Consider the following 19632-nt stretch of genomic DNA (forward strand, 5'->3'; position numbering starts at 1 on the left):
CAGGTATCCTCTCACAAAGTAAAAAGAAAGAAAACGATTGGTGGAACCAGGTCAGTTCCATAGCTGAACATGAATAGTGAGTGACATGTTATTAGTAGCATGATTAAAACTAAATAAAGTCAAAGATACCCTAGAAAAGTACAACAAAAAAGCATAAAAACCACTTTCATGCAATGAAATGGTTCAATATAAAGAGTTATACGAAAAAAATACAGCGGAACTTTGCCTCACATGTCGTCAACGAAAGACTTCAATCTAATGCGTTATACGACGAAAGTACAATGAAAATTTGCCTCATAACTAGCCTGCAAGATTGTTTACACTGGTAGAAGTTGTCGCTTTCACAACTGGAAATCTCTCCAGGCAAAATAAAAGAAAATTATCTCAATTTCTATCATGATTACCAGCTGAAAACGATCCGAGCTCCAGGGCATCTGCTGTTATCAGAAACCAGAGACATCTAAACAATGTCGCAATGTGCATGTGTGAGAACATGTGGGTAATAAGTGGAAGACAAACCTTTCGGTGGTTTTCAAATATACTTGTATATAAAGTGGTAAAAGAATGGGACACAAGCAATACTTGGAAAAGTTAAAAGCGAAATTTTGAAACAACTGACATTTTAACAGTATGGTAATATACAGAAATAAGAACTTTTAAACACAGGATGAAATAAATCGAATAATTTTGTCCAAAGGATCTGTTGAGAGTAGTGTGGTTGGACGCCGCACTAAAATATAAACAATTTTTTTTCCCAAACCTCATAACTGAGCCCTGGCATGGCTAGGTGGTTAAGGCGCTCTGTTCATAATCTGATAGTCGCGGATTCGAATCCCCGTCACACCAAACATGCTCGCCCTTTCAGCTGTGGGGGTGTTATATAATGTGACGGTCGATTCTACTATTCGTTGGTAAAAGAGTAGCCCAAGAGTTGGCGGTGGGTGGTGATCACTAGCTGTCGTCCCTCTAGTCTTACACTGTTAAATTAGGAATGGCTAGCGCAGATAGCCCGTGTAGCTTTGCGCGAAATTAAAAAAAAAAAAAAATCATAACTGAAATGTGCTGAAAGCTTTCGATTTTATTTTTATAGTACAAAAACGAATTATCCGGTTTCAGGAATATTACGATTAAAATAAGGAAAAGAGTTACAATGTGTTCTGCAGTAATGTTACATGTTGTTCTCATATTATCCTGTAATGCGACATCTGAGGATGCAGTTGGTCTCTTTTAAACTATCGTTTACATACGTATGTGTGGATATGCAATCAAAATATCCACTACGAATTTTCAGTGTAGTCAATCTAAAACACTATATTACTGTTTGCACGCAACATTTAACCACCAAATATGGTCTTTTAAATTCGAACAATTTTCCCCAAAAAATTTATAAAGATGATTTACGATAAGAACACTAAACTGCATCTTCCTACCTAATATGCAGTCAGTCATCCCGCGTTTGATGTCAGACCAGTCTAGTGTTTCCTATTTTTACCATGTAGTGTCCTTCTGTCCGTCACTATATCGTCGCTCCATCTTCTCTCTTGCCTTCTCATAGATCTTTACCCTAACCTAGGTTGTCATTCGATTGTTCATAATGTCCACCTATTATCGGAATATTATACTAAATTGCCCAGTCCATTTCTGTTTACTTCTTAACATGCACCTTAATAGATATATTATAATTTGTTTTGTTTTTTCTATTATACTGTCATTTTTCCACCTGTCTTATTGTGTTATAAAGTATTTTTCTTCCCATAGCTCTTTGCGTGGTTTATATCTTTTGTTAGTACCTATGTTAAGGCTGGTAGTATACACTGATCCATGATCGTTCACTGTAATGTACTGGGGATATCTTAATCCTCTAGAATTTCTTTATACATTCCAAAACATCGACTTGTTGTCTTTATTCTTACCATACATTCTTCCCTTATTGTGGTTTCCATTTTGAAGGTTTGTCCTAAATATTTGTACTCTGGCACTCTCTCTCTTTCTTCATCTTCAGCTTTGATGGATGGCCCCCGGCATGGTCAGGTGGGTTAAGGCGTTCGATTCGTAATGTAAGGGTCGTGGGTTCGAACCTCCGTCGCACCAGACATGCTCGTCCTTTCAGCCATGAGGGCATTATAATATGACGGTCAATCCCACTATTCGTTGGTAAAAGAGGAGCCCAAGAGTTGGCGGTGGGTGGTGATTACTAGTTGCGTTCCCTCTAGTCTTACACTGCTAAATTACCAACTCTTAGAAACAGACTACCAGAAATGTCATACAAATATTATTTAAAAGCAGAACACAGAAACAAACTAACTGCATCACTATGTAAATTAGCCAGTGTACCAACCAAATATATTTAGTTGTACCATACAACATATTTCAGCAATTACAAATCACACAGCAAAGTACATAAAGGATAAACCTTACGTATATAATACGTACTTCATTTTCAGGTCTCGGGCACAGGACAGGTAAATCTTTCGGTGCCTGTCCTGTGAAAGTGGGTTTTCTCGGGGCACTCCCGTTTCCTCCCACAGCATTGGATCTTTAGATCCCAGCCAAGGCAACATTATTGCCATGCCCTGAATCGGGTCGTTTCGCGTTTATGTTCATGTTTATATTTGCTTTGACATCTGCTTTTCGGGATCTGGTCTGGCTGGTTTCTCCGATGCTACCATTGTCTTGCTCATCAATATTATGACCAACCTCACTCCTTTTCCTAAAAAGAGTCAAAATAAAAGAAAAGCAAAAAAACCCTGCAAATTTCAATAATATTTCACGAAAGGGAACGAAGAGGAACCACAACGTTCCTGATCACTCCAGTTGGAGAGAGAATTCTCCAGATTTCTCTTTCTCTAAACTAAACCCCTGCCACGTTAGTTTGCGTTTGCAGATAGCCCTCGAGTAGCTTTGCACGAAATGCAAAAAACAAACAAACAAATCAGTTTTGATGGTATCTGTGTCATGATAGTTGGTTATATATTTGGTTTTTCCCTTTTGTATTTTTTAAACCTGTTTTCTCACTACTGGCATTCAAACTGTTTAACAGGGTTTCCATCTCTTTTTGTCGAACTTGTAACAAGAGTTACATCCGGAAACCTGAGATCTGATGATGTCTCACCATCTAATTTCATATCTTCATTCTCTAACTTAGTTTGTCTGAATACTTCTTGAAAAGTTGCTGTAAACACCTTTGGATATTGGAGCACCATGCCTCACCCCTCTCTCTACCTTTATCACTCGTTACATTTCTTTATCAAGGGGTATTTTGGGCTTTGCATTAGATTCCGATGTACATTAGATTGACACCTTTTGTGGCTAAAGCGTTTACTACTGTGCTGTCTTCTACAGAATCAATTATTTTCATAATGCTCCCTAGTGGTATAGCGGTATGTCTGCGGAATTATACTGCTAGAAATCGCGTTTTGATACTCGTGGTGGACAGAACACCAATATCGCTTTGTGTAGTTTTGTACTTACTAACAAACAATAGCTTTTTCATAATCTATAAATCCCACACACAAAGGTGAGATGCATTCAACTGATTTTTCTATTATTTTGTTAGTTACATGTAAATGATCTGTGTTTCCTGATTGGTCTCTTGGCTGGTGTTCGTCCAGATTTCTTTCCAATATTTTTCGCAGCACTTTTTTGAATAGTGAATAAAAGTTAGATAATAGGACGGTAACTACTCATATCCTGCTTGTCGTCCTTCTTATATAGAATGATGATCTTCGTCTCTTTCTATTTCTTTCATATCTTCCTTTGATTCCAATATTTTGCCACAATACAGTTTTGGTACATCACTTAACGCTTCATTAATTAGTATAAATTAAAGGCTTAACACAAGTTATTGTGTAATGTATTGCCATATTGTTGCGGTTACGTTATACAGGTATCTTCTCTAAATAACCAGCCAGAAACTGGCATGGCTAATTTCACTTAATTTGTTTAAAGTTTTCATAATCTAAAAGATTATTCACTTAACTTTATAGACGATGTTGATTATACAGAAAGTTAGTGCGTTTTTTTTAAAGATAACTCGCTAATTAGTATAGCACAGTTTGGTAATTTTAGTAGAAGAAGGGGGCCCATCTCGAAATGTTATATATAAATAGTATGGAAATAAAATTAATATTTTTATTATATTTTCCCGTGGTTTTTAAAGTATTTATTTATTCTACTTTTTTACTATTATTTCACCTTTGTATTGTCCCTTTTTAATCTACTGATCGTATATTTCACCTCGTTTATAAAACAAACAAAATAACTTTGTTTTAGTATACGTTAGTATGTTTTCTTATAGTAAAGCTACACCGGGCTATCTGCTGAGTTCACCTTTGTTTTAGTTGTCATTAGTTTATCTAACTCTGTTATCATCGGCTTCACGCAGTTTACTTTTGCACTTTAAAACAGCCTTCTAACGAACAATCTGAATTTCAAATGATCACAGAGAATAACAGTAAAACCAGTTCGGAGAATAATCAATATCACCAGTCTCGGCTTGAAGCGACTGATGAGGCGAGGACTTGTGATAAATCATGCAAAGATGTAATTGACACGTATCAGATTTCAGAATGTGTGAAACCATCAAACACAGAAAACACCAGCAACGCATTTAAAGAAGAAGAAATACAATATCAAACGCTTATTAAAGTGAAAAACGTTAGAAATGAGGTTAATTTTAGGGAATTTTTAACCAATTTCGCAACGTTTTCACACGATAAAATACAAGCTATCTTCCAGAAAGTTCGCAAAGACAGTCAATTCTAAAAGTAACGATTCACATCAAAGTTTATACCGTTTATATATTTATATGTTTAGTCGTTTAAAAGCGTTGTTTTTTATTAAGAGCTTTTCATTTAAAAGTTAGAGCAACATTTTTATAAGATAAGGAGCTAAATGCGAGTTTCCTAGCTGATGATTTTTGATTGAAACTCATTTGAAACATCAGGGCACGTAATAAAAATTCAGCTTTGAGGGAAGTTGTAAAGGGTACGTCCAAAGAAAACCGCTTCTGCATACTGAGAAGATGGTGAAGTTATATTTGAAGTTGCATGTATTAAAATACTATTTGTTGCATTGGACGAAACATCAAGTCTCTGAAATTTCCTTTTGTACAGAAAGCATGTTTAAACACGAGTTACAACTTATTGCATTCATTATGAGTGACGATTAGTCGTTTATGTTATACCACCGTGATATTATCTTACTCTGATATTGTACTACCGTGATATTATCTTACTCTGATATTGTACTACTGTAATATTATCTTACTCTGATATTGTACTACTGTAATATTATCTTACTCTGATATTGTATTACTCTCCAAAACCAGATTTACTTACTGCCTTTTTTTTTTTTAAACTCACTAGTTACCCTCAGTAGCACAGCGTATATTTGTGGACTTACAACGATTGAAACGGGGTTTCGATACCCGTGGTGGGTAGAGTACAAATAGTCCATTGTATAGTTTTGCACTTAATTTCAAACAAATCTCACTAGTTTTCTAGCTTCAAGCATGTTATGTTTCATATTTACAAAAACGAGAGAGAGAACTTCATAGCTGAATTAGTTACTTACATGTTTTCAACTTTTTATTAACTGTCATCAATATTTAAATAAATAACTTGTGAATTAATGAAGGTCTTGTGAGATATTTTAACTACATACAAATACATGTGTGTCAATAAATAACGTTTTAGAATAGATGAAACAAGAAATACTGAACTTTCTAGCTAACAAAATATATTAGTTATTATTCTTTTTATCAGTTAACTAGACTTACGTATCACTTGCCTGGAGAGCCTTAAATTTAACATTAAAACATTAGCAAATCTACTTATTAAAAGAAACCAACTAACAAATCCAAATGTTTATCAATGTTAGACAATTCAAACTTCGCAAAATTTTAAAATCTGTTGTTCATGAACACGGATTATTAACATATTCCATTAACCCAAGTGATGTATCAATATTTTATATGCCCATGACAATTCAAACGACAGATATTTTACTGACAAAATTAACAGGTTTAATCGTGAAATAGGGCGAAAACGTTTCCACAATTATGAGAATCTCCACTTTTGTATTAAATTGAAAGATTTTTCTTTGGAGATGATCTGGTGTTATACGATCAGTGACTGCTGTCTCAATTACTCTGACACTTCAAACTGACAGCTGAGAGTCCTCGTCGCGTATTTTGATTTTAACTGGCATTTTTAACCAACTTTGATTTTAAATGTTCTTGTTTTTGAGTACAAAAAATAAGATTTCTTCCAAACATCTGTCATTTAACGAAAACTAATAAGTCATTTGTTTTTATTTTTCAAATGTTTCATAACGATAGCACTGACCTATGTACGAAACCATTACAACAAATATTAAATCTTTAACACACTTAAGCTAATTTTAGTTCTTTATTTATGTGTATACTTAACAGAACTCATGCGAATGACACCGTTTTACTTCAAAAAATGAAGAACAGGATATTAAAACAGAACCATCCGCCTCTACTTGTGTCCACAAACATCCATTCAATATATTTTCACTATTTTCAAGCTGACCCTTGGTTTTACGTAACAAAAACCATCGTTAAACAACCAGCGTACAAAGGAAGAGCTACCAAGCAGTGTCAATAAGGTCGTGTGAAGCGGACGAAAGTGCCACGTACCACATGCAGTTTTCTATCATGTATTTTACAGCTGGACCAATGACAACTCGACTTTCGTGCTGCTTACATCGCCATCAGCAGAAGTTCTCGATATATGTATATACAAACACACACACACACATATACACAACACCCAGTAACACACACACAAAAGGTATATGTGACAAGTGGATGATAAATGTTAGTACAGGTGTTAGGGTGGCTTCAAATGTTCACATGATTATATACTTCCCATACGTATTTGGATGTTCCAAATAAAAGCGCTTGATGAGAAAACTGATGTTTCATACGGGTTATATATTCAGCCGAAGTCTGATTAGGTTAAAATATGACGTACTGTAAAGGAATACCATGTTTTCTGTTCTACGTAAATCTTTTTAGGTTAAACTTATAATAATTGTCACGTTCAACGTGTTATCTATTAAACGTTTTTTACGGGGTGTGTGTGAAACACTTCTTAATGCACGAGAAAACCTCACACACACTTTTAACTGTTAAGGTGAGATGTTATTGAAATAGGGCAAATAAAAAGGCCAGTTCTAGCTTAACCTTATAATCAGTGCAGAAAGGATCAGCCCCTTCCATGTGCTAGATGGCTCTAACACTGGGACTTTGGTTTATAATAACGTAGACAATATTATCCAATGTGTGCAAGCTCCACGGAATATAGAATTAGTCACGATTTGATTTTCTATCTTGGAAGAGGCTTAGGTATTTGGATTGTCTCTTTCTTCAGATGACGGTAAAGTACAAAAGTTATAGCAGATGGTCAACAGTGTTGAGAGAGGGGCTTCTAGACAATTATGCAAAAACCATAAAAAATAATCATAGCATGTATGTAGTCTGACATATGTTCCAAGTCTGCACCACAGTTACATATTGCGACCTCTTTACTAATGATTAATTGTGGTCAGTCTCCGCAGGAGGAACTAGTTTGTGAAGGAACTGTGTGGGTGACCCGTACAGACAGTTCATGCTAGAAACGTCAATTGTTAAAGTATTCCTTTCATCGAAATGCAGTCTCTTGTGAAGTTTTCAGCCGCTAGCGCCAAAGAAACATGGAAATGTGGGAAGTTATTCTTCTGAAAGCACGTGCACGACAGATACCGTTTTATCAGCTCAATGTTAACTGCCAGTAATGTACGCCGAACACAGAAAACCAGTAACTGAAACTATCTAATGAAGTTAATTAGAGTGACAGCAAAAGTCACGTGCTCCCTGCATTTTTAATAGCATCACCAGCTTTTTAATCCACTTCTTCTAGTTTTATTCTGATTATGTTCCTGAGAACGTCACTTCCGCTTTGTAACTCAATTAATGCAAACCGGGGTGTTTAAAAAAAAAGAAAGAAAGACATTTCTTGTTTAGGACATCCAGTTTCGACAAAGTTTAGTAACTAGTCTTTGAAAGAGGAAATTTCTCATTTGTAGATACTAAAACAGAGAAGGATTCCATAATTATTGTTACAAGAAATGTTTTTAGTTATTTCTAAACAATTATCAAGCTGAAGTACTAGACAAGGTTATAACGAAACGTATTTATTTTATGCATGTGATGTTCTGACAGTAACTGTATGAAACTAAACTTTATAAATTTGCATTTAGCGTGACACGACAAAACTCGTAAATTGACATAGTCTGAGATTTATAAACCTGGGCATTGTATATTAAGGCTCTCCTCAAACAGACAATCGTAAATCAGATCTTAATGGTGCAGGACAACTCTGGCCCTCCAAAATGTCAGACCATGTTTACAACCTTCCTTTGACAAACAACAATAAGCTCTAAATCTGCACTGCCAGTTAACCATCTTTGTATCACCACCCCCGCAGAGTGACCGCTATTATATCCACCACATTCGTATCCACGGGTCAGTCACAGATACAATTCAACTACGGGGGTGAGCCTGTGGTAGTGGGGTGTATCTATTTGTGTTAACAAACACCTATTATGATTGTGGTTGTTATGTGCTAATTCAGGAGATGACAACGATTTGATAGTTCTGCATCTGACACCGCCGTTCGTACAAACGTGCATTTGAAAGATACCATATCGGTTTCCGCCGAGAACCACTGAACTAGTGAATTACTACACATCCAACAACAAAAGAATAAACGTCAAAGTCAGTACTGGTCTATATAAATAGTTCATTCGTTATATACTTATGTGTATATTTATATAAACCTTGAGACGTTCGCAGCAAATACAAATTATATGTCAGTAATTTAAATCATTAAAACTGAGCGAAATGTTAGATACACTGAAACATATTTAACTAAATAATGGCGTGTACACTAACCGAACATTTTCTAGTTCACGACATTATCATTGGTTCATAAACGGCATTAGTTAGAGTTAATACAAACAAGGTGTTCATATTCTGACGAGTCTGTAATAAACGACGAAAAATTTATTCTCATATTAACAGTGCTCCCTCCCCCAGTGTGGCAGCGGTATGTCTGCAGACTCACATCGCTAGAAACCAGGTTTCGATACCCATGGTGGGCAGAACACGGATAGCCCATCATGTAAATTTGAGCTTAATTCTAAACAAACAAACAAATCGTTAATAGCGCACGCTTGAGCGAACACATTTTGTTCCCCATTGTTAGCAGCTATCAGATTATTAACAGCTGTCATCACTGCCATCCCATCCACTAACAAATATAGTGACAGAACTTGCAGTACCTCTCCCCTTTCTCCGTATGTACTTCCATTTACAACTTTTTTCCGTTCATGTCACCTGAACAGTTCATTTTTTTTTCAGTTATTTGAATAAAGTAAAAATCCAAAATGTTTTGTATGATTCACTTTCAAGCACTTAGTTATTGATAAACACATAATTTTCCTTTAATAGTTCTTGTGAAGCACTTAGGTCACTTTCTGGGCAAGTAATGACTAAAGAATTACCATTAAAAACACCCTGGAGAGATTTCAATTTTAAACTTGCTAAATGTGTTTTCTACTAAAACGGTCAAGTATGTCATTAAAACGATTTTGGAGTCGCACCACGTTATCGCAGTTCATGTTCTGTCTGACGACCGTGCACTTTAACAAAAGTCCTGCAGTGTTGTATCTGTTGCAAAATATTTAGTCATGGAGTTGTCATGATCAAAGCACATCATTACTTTCTGCTTGCTTTCTATAATCTGTGTAGTGTACGAAGACTACAATTTTCTAGTGCCTTTCAAAAGTTTAATCGCATAAGCACTGTGTCAGGTGAATTGATATGGGTGTCCTCGTATGGAATTGAATGAATACTAGTTACATTCTCCAGTTGCTTAAGGTATGTGACAGTTGAAGGCAAGGTATACCCGGAATACTTATCTTGGTGAACCCATACCCTATTGGGGTCGTTTCCACATGAAGATTTTTCTCAATTATGTTGCATAGTATTGCCTGAGAAACGTGAACTGTTTCATTTATATTTTTGCCACTGACAATTGTTTTTGTGGATTTTCATCTGTTACAACGGCTAAGATACGATTTGTTGCAGATCTCTTTCTGTATGGTCGTGGTTTCTCAAGTTGATCCATATATCTTTGTTTCCAGTGCCAATAAGTACAAGGGATACTTCCGTCTTGGAGCTTCTACATCCTAATCTGAAAAAGGTTATTATTTCAGTGTATCATAAAACTTTCTTCGGAAACGGTACTGACTTTTCTCAAAAGTACTCAGTTTACGATGATATGATACTGCCTCTACAACACCAAACGGTGTATTTAAACAATGTATTTAAGATACACGCCGTTCCACTGCGACTTTATATCAGCTGTTACTGTCACGTGATTTGCATATTCAAAACAGCATACCGAACCCTTCTATATACTAATATTTTAACCATTATGCAAATTAAGATTATTGAATTTTACTACAGTTTAGTTGCCGTACACTAAAACTTTTATTCTGAGAGATACATTTTCTCTGTTATATATTTATGTTAAACTATTTATGTTACGGCTTCATTGAGCTGGAATGTTTCAGACGAACTTTAACTTAATTTTCGGTAATCGTGTTTTGTTTAATAACATTAAAGTGGTATAATTTTAACAGCTGTTAGTAAATGTTAATATTTAAGCAAAATAAGTCGGAGTGTTATTATATAAATGAAAATTTTATCATCACAAACCATCTCAGAAAAATTGAAGCTACAACCGAATTTTTTTAATTAACCTACATTTCATGAGAAATATTTTACACAGATCGCATGGTACCAGTAAATCATTTAGTTAACATTTAAAAGCTCCAAATATATAGTCAAATATGATATCCATAAGTTTTATGATGCTTTAACAAAAAAATAAAATTCTTGGCTTGTATTATATTTAGTTTTCCCTAATTTTAACCTCCATATACACAATACATTCAAGGTTTCTTAAAACCAGCTGTTAAATTTAAAATAAGAAGGTATGGAAGTCTTATCTGCGTGAAACTCTCAAATCCAAAAAAATCCCTCGAAAACATTTGCAGGGCTACGGAAAACTGGCATGTTTAACCACATCGAATTATCAAGACGCCACCGTCTGATGACAATGTACAGGTATCATAAACAGGTGTTGTTGACTTTGGATGTTCCAAGGCTCATTGTTCTGTTTGGGTCCAATGATCCATGCAGGTGGTCAGCCCACGTACAGGTACGGGTCACGAGACCTGTAGACACTCATGGGCGGAACTCCTTTCTGCTTTTGAAACTCGTTGGATCTGACACCAAAATTATGCCTTTGGGAGGTTATGTACCTCTGTGTTTGTATCACGAATTAACCATGCAGGATTTAGTAAATACTAAAAAATAATTTAATATATAGTGAAGATATTATATAAATATAAAATATTCTACGACCACCGACAAACATATTTGTGCCCTATCACATTTTGTAACGTAAGCTGTATACTTATTATTTGAGAATTATAAAAGTAACTTTTTTTTTTGTTGTTACTTTGAAGTTAAGAACAAAATTACACAATGAGCTATCTGTGCTCTGCCCACCACGGGTATCGAAACCCAGTTACTAGCTTTGTAAGTCCGCAGACACAACAGTCTCCCACTTATTAAAGGGGGACACTATTTTGATCACATATATTATTCCTTTGCAATAAACAAGTATCAAGCTTGCCAAGTAAGAATACCCTTGCAAAATAAAGATAATTACTTAATTAATTTAATTTGATTAATTATCAAGTGCATCAAGTGCCGCAACTGAAGTAACAGAGCATAAATAAACCGCAAACGAGTGTTTTAAATGGTCAGTCGAGACGTCTGAGTTTTGACCTTGTTACAAAGAAAACATTACAAGTATCGAAAGCAAATTTTCTATGAGAGTCGAACTAGAAATGGAGGTTAAAAGTTAGACCTTGCCTATGGTTACGTCAGAACGTACTAAGCAATATTACAAGTTGAACCTTAAAAGAGATTGGAAAAATTCATGCCAGGAGAAGGAAAAGAGTTGAGATTTAAAAATATTTACACCAGTTGGGAGTTGTGTCTTGTGTTATAATAGTTATATATAAATTTATACAAACAGAAAGTAAAATGATCAGTGGGAAATATCAAGAGCTACACAAGTTGCTTGGAATTTGATAGAATGTACATTTTAGTCAAAAAAGCAAAATGGCTAAGCTCTTTGAAACGATTTCAACACTTTCAAATAGTATAAGTAAAACATTTTTCTTGTCAAGATTCGTTTTTAGGCATATATAATACTACACTTTTATTTTTCGTGCAACTGAATGAGACCAATAATAAATAAACACAAAATAATTATTACAAGCTAAACCTTATCTGAGCGTATCATGTAATTATAAATGATAAACAGGCAGTTTCCCATCATTAGAATATTTCATTAAATGAAAAACAAATATTAGGATATCCCGCTTACCTTGACAAAATATTTGGGATAAAATATGTCAAGGTTCTTCACATGTGCTCAAAATTGAAAAGTTATTTATACATGCACACTTTGGAAATTTCAAGAATGGAGAGTATCCAGTTCTGAGAGGTATCACGCAAGACTAGCTACGATTTACTTGAGGACAAAATGACCTTTGCCGGTCAGCCTCGTGCGTATAGTCTGGTTCAACAATTGACTGAGGTTTGGGTTCCGTTATCTGATGGAACTTTATCCAATAACACAAAAGGACGCCTTTACAAAAATTGTTCTAGTAACAAAACAATAAACCCAATAACAGGTCGTTTTTGTAGTACGTGTACCGATTGTGCATTAGCCAATACAAGCAATGCGTAATGCTCTGTTATATGAATATACAGAAAGTATAGTAAATCACTAATATACTTTTTAAGATATCTTCTTCAGCCAACGTCAAATATACAGACATATATTCGTTCACATTGTATACATAAAACATTAAACATTTGGCCCGGCATGGCCAGGTGGGTTAAGGCGTGCGACTTGTAATCTGAGGGTCTCGGGTTCGCATCCCCCATCGCACCAAACATGCTCGCCTTTTCAGCCGTGGGGGCTTTATATTATGACGGTCAATCCCACTATTCGTTGGTAAAAGAGTAGGCCAAGAATTGGCGGTGGGTGGTGATGACTAGCTGCCTTCCCTCTAGTCTTGCACTGCTAAATTAGGGACGGCTAGTGCAGATAGCCCTCGAGTAGCTTTGCGCGAAATTAAAAAACAAAACAAACAATTAAACATTTTCGTTTTGACCAGTACAGGAATATATGCAGGAACACAAACGACTTGAGCTTACCCATAATCTATTCGTCCTATAACTTTAGGTACAATTTACATGTAGCATCCTTGCGCTTCTGATGTTTACATTTTTCACATCTTAATGAACATTTTAAAGCAACGAGCATGCCTCAAAAATATGATTACGTCCTTGTATGTTCGCTTTAATGTTGAAAAAACACAGGTAGAGTGCTTGCATTAGGCCTTGATCGAAGTACAACTGTGCACAATAATGCACTGAGATTAAGCCTAGATCGAAGAAGTACAATGGTGTGTGAGAATGTACAAAGAGTAGGCTTCTATCGAAGCAGTGCAATTTAGATGACTACAACAAAATATTTCGTAACATTATTTTTCATAAAGCAAAACGACCGTAGCCCGAAATGACTGATAAAATAAAAGCAAATAATTGTGTATCTACCCATTCATATCGGTGTTCCAAGCTGAGTAAATAAAATATCGTATAATTTTTAAAAAAAATATAAACTACAATTATTAAAATAAAACATAAAAATAACTGTTTCTTTTAGTGAAAAAAAAAAACACGTAATACGACGGTCAAAATAGAAAATATGGATACCTTACAAACGTACTTTGGTTCTGATGATTTATTGTCCATCCATATTATTAGTTTCAACATTTGTTTGTCGTTTTAATAACAAACTCGTACATTTGTATTTTAGCTATTATTCTGCAATATCATAAAAGTTGTGAAAAATAATATTTTAGTAATAAATAATAATTATTATTATTATAAACTGTTAATATATAGACTCGGAATGAGAGACATATCCGTACCTTATATTGTAAGCGGAGAAGTCTTTGAGTACCTAAAAAAAATCTAACAAGCCAGTTCGTTTTGTTATAGATGAGTGACTGCTTTAGCAATTATGACAAATAAATTACCAATTAATTTTTTTCTTTCAAGTTCGAAGGTACCATCTCAGCAGAAAAGACTGATGCAATGACTTTAAATATAACGTATGGCATATTGTATGTATTGAGTTCATGACTTACATTTAAGTGAAATATAAGTTTCGTCATGGTTATTTCAGAATTTTATATTTTCATTATAATTATATTAACTGATTTCTTCTAAGAGCATTGTTTTGAAAACACTTACTACCAACACAGTCACATTATTTCATACTAATAAAAAATCAATAGGTAATAAAGAACCTTACAGCTAGATTCATATACATATTTGTTTCTATTGAAAATTAATATTCAACAAAATTTTCAGCCTAATTATTTGGTATAAGACATTCTTTTCCCAACTTGCATAATTTGTAATTAATATTCACATTAATATCAAGTGGCGGAATTTATAAAGTGTAACAGTAATTTTCGGCTTTTGGCACATGAACTGTATATAACAAAATAACTGCTGTAACATATTTATTTATTTTAGAGTTGAAATACATTTAAATGATTTTATAAAGATGCAAGAAGAACATGCGATTTTTGTTAGTTTGTAAATTATTCAAGGTTATTTAATATCACAATGTTTCCAGTACTAAAAATACGTCCTTACGGCACATGGTATGTCTTCGGACTTATAAAACTAGAAACCGGGTTTCGATACCTGTGGCACGAACGGCACAGATATCCCAATGTGTAGCTTTGTGCTTAATTACAAACAACACTAGATTTTCCCACTAGTACATTTGACAAGTGTCTACTTTGAGTGGTATGTCCAGTTTGATATTAAGTTATTCTTCAGAGATACAGTTATAAACTACGAGTCCTAAACTCTCAGATATTTGTCAACAACACAATAAAGAGAACACACAGTTTTATATAGCAAGATCTGCAGACACTAGATTGTTACGCAACTTCAACAACTTCCCTAACGTGATCCTACTAGTCATGGGGTAAAAAGAAACACAATAACTTCCGGTCTTACACCTACACCATGTGTTGAAAGGTGGAATAAAACATTCGATATTTTATGAGGACATATAACCAGAGGCAATATTTTTTTTGTAGCCGGTATCAATACTTGATTTTTTAGCGATATAAAATATCAGACTTTCGACTGAGTCAAAGGGGATGGAAAGCAATCTGAATTCTAACATTTTATATCGTTTATAAACATCTCTTGCTTGAAACATTTGCATGGTTCTTTCGTGTATCCTAAAAAGACTTCCTTTTCAGATTACAAAATTAAACTTTGTTCAGTTAGAATTCTAACCGTGCAAATTAACGAATTAGCTAAAGAAACTGTATTAGTATTTATTTAAAGGTATTCATTAATTCAACAAACACGGACCGGTCAAAGTTTAAGTATTTCACGTTTAACTATGAACGTTTTTAATAATAAAAAAATTGATTAGACTGTTTCTAGGCAACGCTCTCACTTTACCAGTATAAATGATGGGAAAATAAGGTAGTTGACCTTGAAGAATCAGTTGGTAAACATCTCTCAGGTATAACCGCATTACAGAGAGGGCAGAAAGCCATAAAGGGGTGGTAGTTTTAGAGTCATAGTTCTTGTTTAGTAAAAAAAAAAAAAACACTCAACAGTTTTATTTAGAAACACTAACTACAGCGTATGTTTTATATACACATATATTAGGGCACTTTGATCATGGGAGCACCTAATAACACAGTATAAGTTAGGGTTACGGGGGGAACGTTAGACTAATACTATTCAGATGAACCTAACTCTTTTGGAATAACATTCTTATATAATAATGAAAATTATTTGGCAAGCGTCAGTTTATAAATAACAGCAACGCTGTATTATCGTGTATAGTATCTTAAAATGTAATACGATGCCTCTCACTGGTGCAGTTTCCTCTCCGTCATTTTGCTCAAATTGCAACAATAATTTCAATTGTAATTTATATTGTAATATAAATCATACGTTCTTTTTTGTGTGTTTTAGGCACTTATTATCTGAGGACAGATTTTGTTAGTCGTTTATAAAGACTAGTAGACATATACTCATGATGTACTGCAAAACTGTGAATAAAAATTACCTTCCCTCCTATAAAAATATTCAGGTGCGAGTGGCTTCACGGTTCCCAGCAATATAACTCGGACATACACTAAACAGTTGAAACCTATCACAGCTTGTTTGACCAGTACAAGGACCGGCCACTGGGACCACAGCGGCGGATAGTATAGGCAGGGAAGGTGCGTGGTATTTTAGTTCTTCTCTCCCCTCCCCTGAAAGATATAGCCTGGCCAGGATAGGGGATGGGCACAGTGCCATAGCCTTGACTGTTAACATGCATGGCCTCGAATATTTATCTACAAGAGCCTATGGTCTGCCCGCAATCTTCCATCGTCAAGTGTTCTTGCTTGGTTTACTATTACCCAATATACCTGAAATTGGACGAGTAGCCTTCTGGGTAATCACGTGAACGCTTGCACTGTCATCATATGATCGTTAGTATTTTATGAAACTACGATTGCAAATTGTACCTCAGTAAAAATATACTGCCTTTCGTTGATTTAGTGTCAACATTTACTACAAAGCTAGTATGGCACTAACAAACCCAAATATTTTCAGGACTTCTGATGTTATCGTGTTTCTCAGCACGAGACTAAATAAAACTGTTTTCAGAGATAAGGTTCTTAGTCACGTCTAAAATTATTTTATATCTATTCATCCCCCACCCCTTCCCCCCAAATAAATCCGTTTTCTAGTTTAACTTAAGAAGTATTCAATAATTTTTTTTAACAGTGTTTCTTCGTACATCCTAATGAAGAGGATACAATCCAAGATGACGTGGAATTAATATTTATTTTGTTCTTATGGCATCATTTTTGCCATAATACACAATATACCAGTTATAAGTAACTTAATATTTTACTTATGAAGTATGGTATTTTAAATTACGTCATTCAAATACAAGTTTTGTTTAAGAAATTTTACGAAATATATAATAAAAAAAATTAAATTTAGCTTGTATGTTTATAAATGCCATAAAATAGTTAAAGAATCGATTCATCATTTTGAAGTGGTTCCCTTACTTCCAGGCTCTTTCTTTCAAATGACCCGGCATGACTAAGTGTGTTAAGGCGTTCGACTCGTAATCAGAGGGTCGCGGGTTCTAATCCTGGTCGCACCAAACATGCTCGCCCTTTCAGCCGTGGGGGCGTTATAATGTGACGATCAATCGGACCATTCGTTGGTAAAAGAGAAGCCCAAGAGTTGGCGGTGATGACTAGCTGCCTTCCCTCTAGAGTCTTACACTACTAAATTAGGGACGGCTAGCGCAGATAGCCCTCGAGTAGCTTTGCGCAGAATCCAAAACAAACAAACTTTCTTTCAAACCACATTTCTTAAGAGACAATGAGACTCGATATATTCCGAAATCTCAAACATCAAATATCTTCCTTCATGAGAAATCAGAAATAGTATATTTTCCAATATCACCTAAGACGTAAATTCTTTTAATTCTAATGCACTTTCTTACAGATCGATAAAACAAAGTAAAATTATTAACTTTTCTTATTTTATGTATTGACTACACAATGATAAAAGTATTTTCGTTAATAGAGCAACTAATAATTATACCAAAGAACGACGTATCTGCTATAATAAGCTCGTGCTCCTTAATATCCATCCAATCATATTTATCGTTCGATTTAAAGCTCATGACGATAAATCGACCACGATATTTCTTCTCACCAAACGTCAGCTACAACAGATACTTTCCCTTTTAATCAGAAACACACGACATTCTATAAGCTTTTAAGCTACTCCAATCAAACAGTGAAAATTACATTGCTACACACGCATATATACATATCCCATTCACAGTCATTTTTTTTTATATCTGGCAAGCTGGGTTCGTCAAAAAATCTAATTATTCCGTTCTTTTCGACCTGTTTCTAATGCGCGTTTCTGATTAGTCAGAATATTGTTGACTTTCTTTTTTACGGTCTGTTTTGGTGAAGGTTAAATTTAATAGTGTGTTCAACGTAAACTTTCTTCGTCTATTAAAATCATCTTTCCACTACGGTATGGCATACTTGCCGAATATGCAAACTGAAGCGTATTTCTGGAAAATACTGAAATAATATAATTTGTATTACGCTGATGAAGTTTAAACTAAAATACGATAAAAAAAATGAAATCTCTAAACCTCAATTTTATCAATTCGATCACTGAAGATAAGGTGCCCTATTAATCACTAATATAAAGGTAACTGAAATAGGTTAAACCGCCTTTCCTTTTCTTGGTCTTCAGGTTTAATAAGGTTGTATACAAAATACATTTATTAAAAAGATACTGTTAGTTCACCTTCATTTGACCTCTTTCCCTACTTTAAAAGTAAAACGCAATGTACCGTGTCCTGCTAACACATGATAAGGATAAGAAGAGGCGAAACACATACATGTTTGTATACCATCGCTCTAGTTTGGACTACAGGTAATTCTAGAAATGCCCCCTCCTCGTGGCTCAGTGGTAACTATGCTGGCTTATTACACTAAAAGTCGGGTTTTATACCCGTAGTGGGCAGAGCACAGCGAATCCACTGTGTAGTTTTAACAACAACAACAATCCAATCAACCATCGAGAAATAACAAGATCTGAAACTTCGATAAAATCAGCTCGTGAAAAAGGTATTTTACGGTGGTGACTGTCATTAGATCACGCACTCTACCCATCATACAACTCAAGGCAAATTGCCTGTCTTGAAAGTGTTTGTTTGTTTGTTTTTGGAAAGCTACACGAGGGCTACCTGCGATTGTCGTCCCTAATTTAGCAGTGTAAGACTAGATGGAAGGCAGCTTGTCATCACCACTCATTGCCACCTCTTAGTAGAAGTGACCGTCACATTATAACGCTTCCACGGCTGAAAGAACGAGCATGTTTGGTGTGAGGGATTCGAACCCGTGACAATCATATTGAGAGTCGAGCACCCTTGACCACTTCGCCATACTGGGCCTATCTTGAAAGTGTGCGAAGCACGTGTTAATGCATTTCCAGAAATCATTTGATTAAACACCTAAGAATGAGATTGAACAATTACCAAGTACACAGAAGCCAGAAGAAGCTATTTGAAGCGGCGTAGCCTTAAATGCTTGGGAAGCATAATTCTAATTGGTGAAGAAATACAAATTATGTCACAGAGTGTAACTCTTATAAATGTTCGTTATCAATTTATTAGTTATATTCTAATACACACATTTCATAATATAGTAGTTAGGATAAATTATAATTAATTACACTTTCAATCTTAAAAAAAACTTATACCGGGCATAGGCATAGTTTTGAATAAAACAGAGGGTTTGCTTCACTGCGATATCAGT

General features: G+C 34.9%; 1 protein-coding gene and 1 long non-coding RNA gene across 3 annotated transcripts in view; one reads left to right on the top strand and one right to left on the bottom strand.

Annotated features, from left to right (window-relative positions):
• LOC143252345 (BCL11 transcription factor A-like) overlaps window positions 1-19632 on the bottom strand; it is an 83170-nt gene that overhangs the window by 28421 nt on the left and 35117 nt on the right. The window lies entirely within an intron of this gene.
• Window positions 1-19632, top strand: part of LOC143252349 (uncharacterized) — a 45043-nt gene that overhangs the window by 506 nt on the left and 24905 nt on the right. The window contains exon 2 of the long non-coding RNA XR_013028949.1: window positions 5367-5433. This is a non-coding gene — a long non-coding RNA (uncharacterized LOC143252349). The remainder of the gene's footprint in view (window positions 1-5366; window positions 5434-19632) is intronic.

This window comes from Tachypleus tridentatus, chromosome 6 (genome assembly GCF_004210375.1).
Source record: "Tachypleus tridentatus isolate NWPU-2018 chromosome 6, ASM421037v1, whole genome shotgun sequence".
Lineage (NCBI taxonomy): Eukaryota > Metazoa > Arthropoda > Merostomata > Xiphosura > Limulidae > Tachypleus > Tachypleus tridentatus.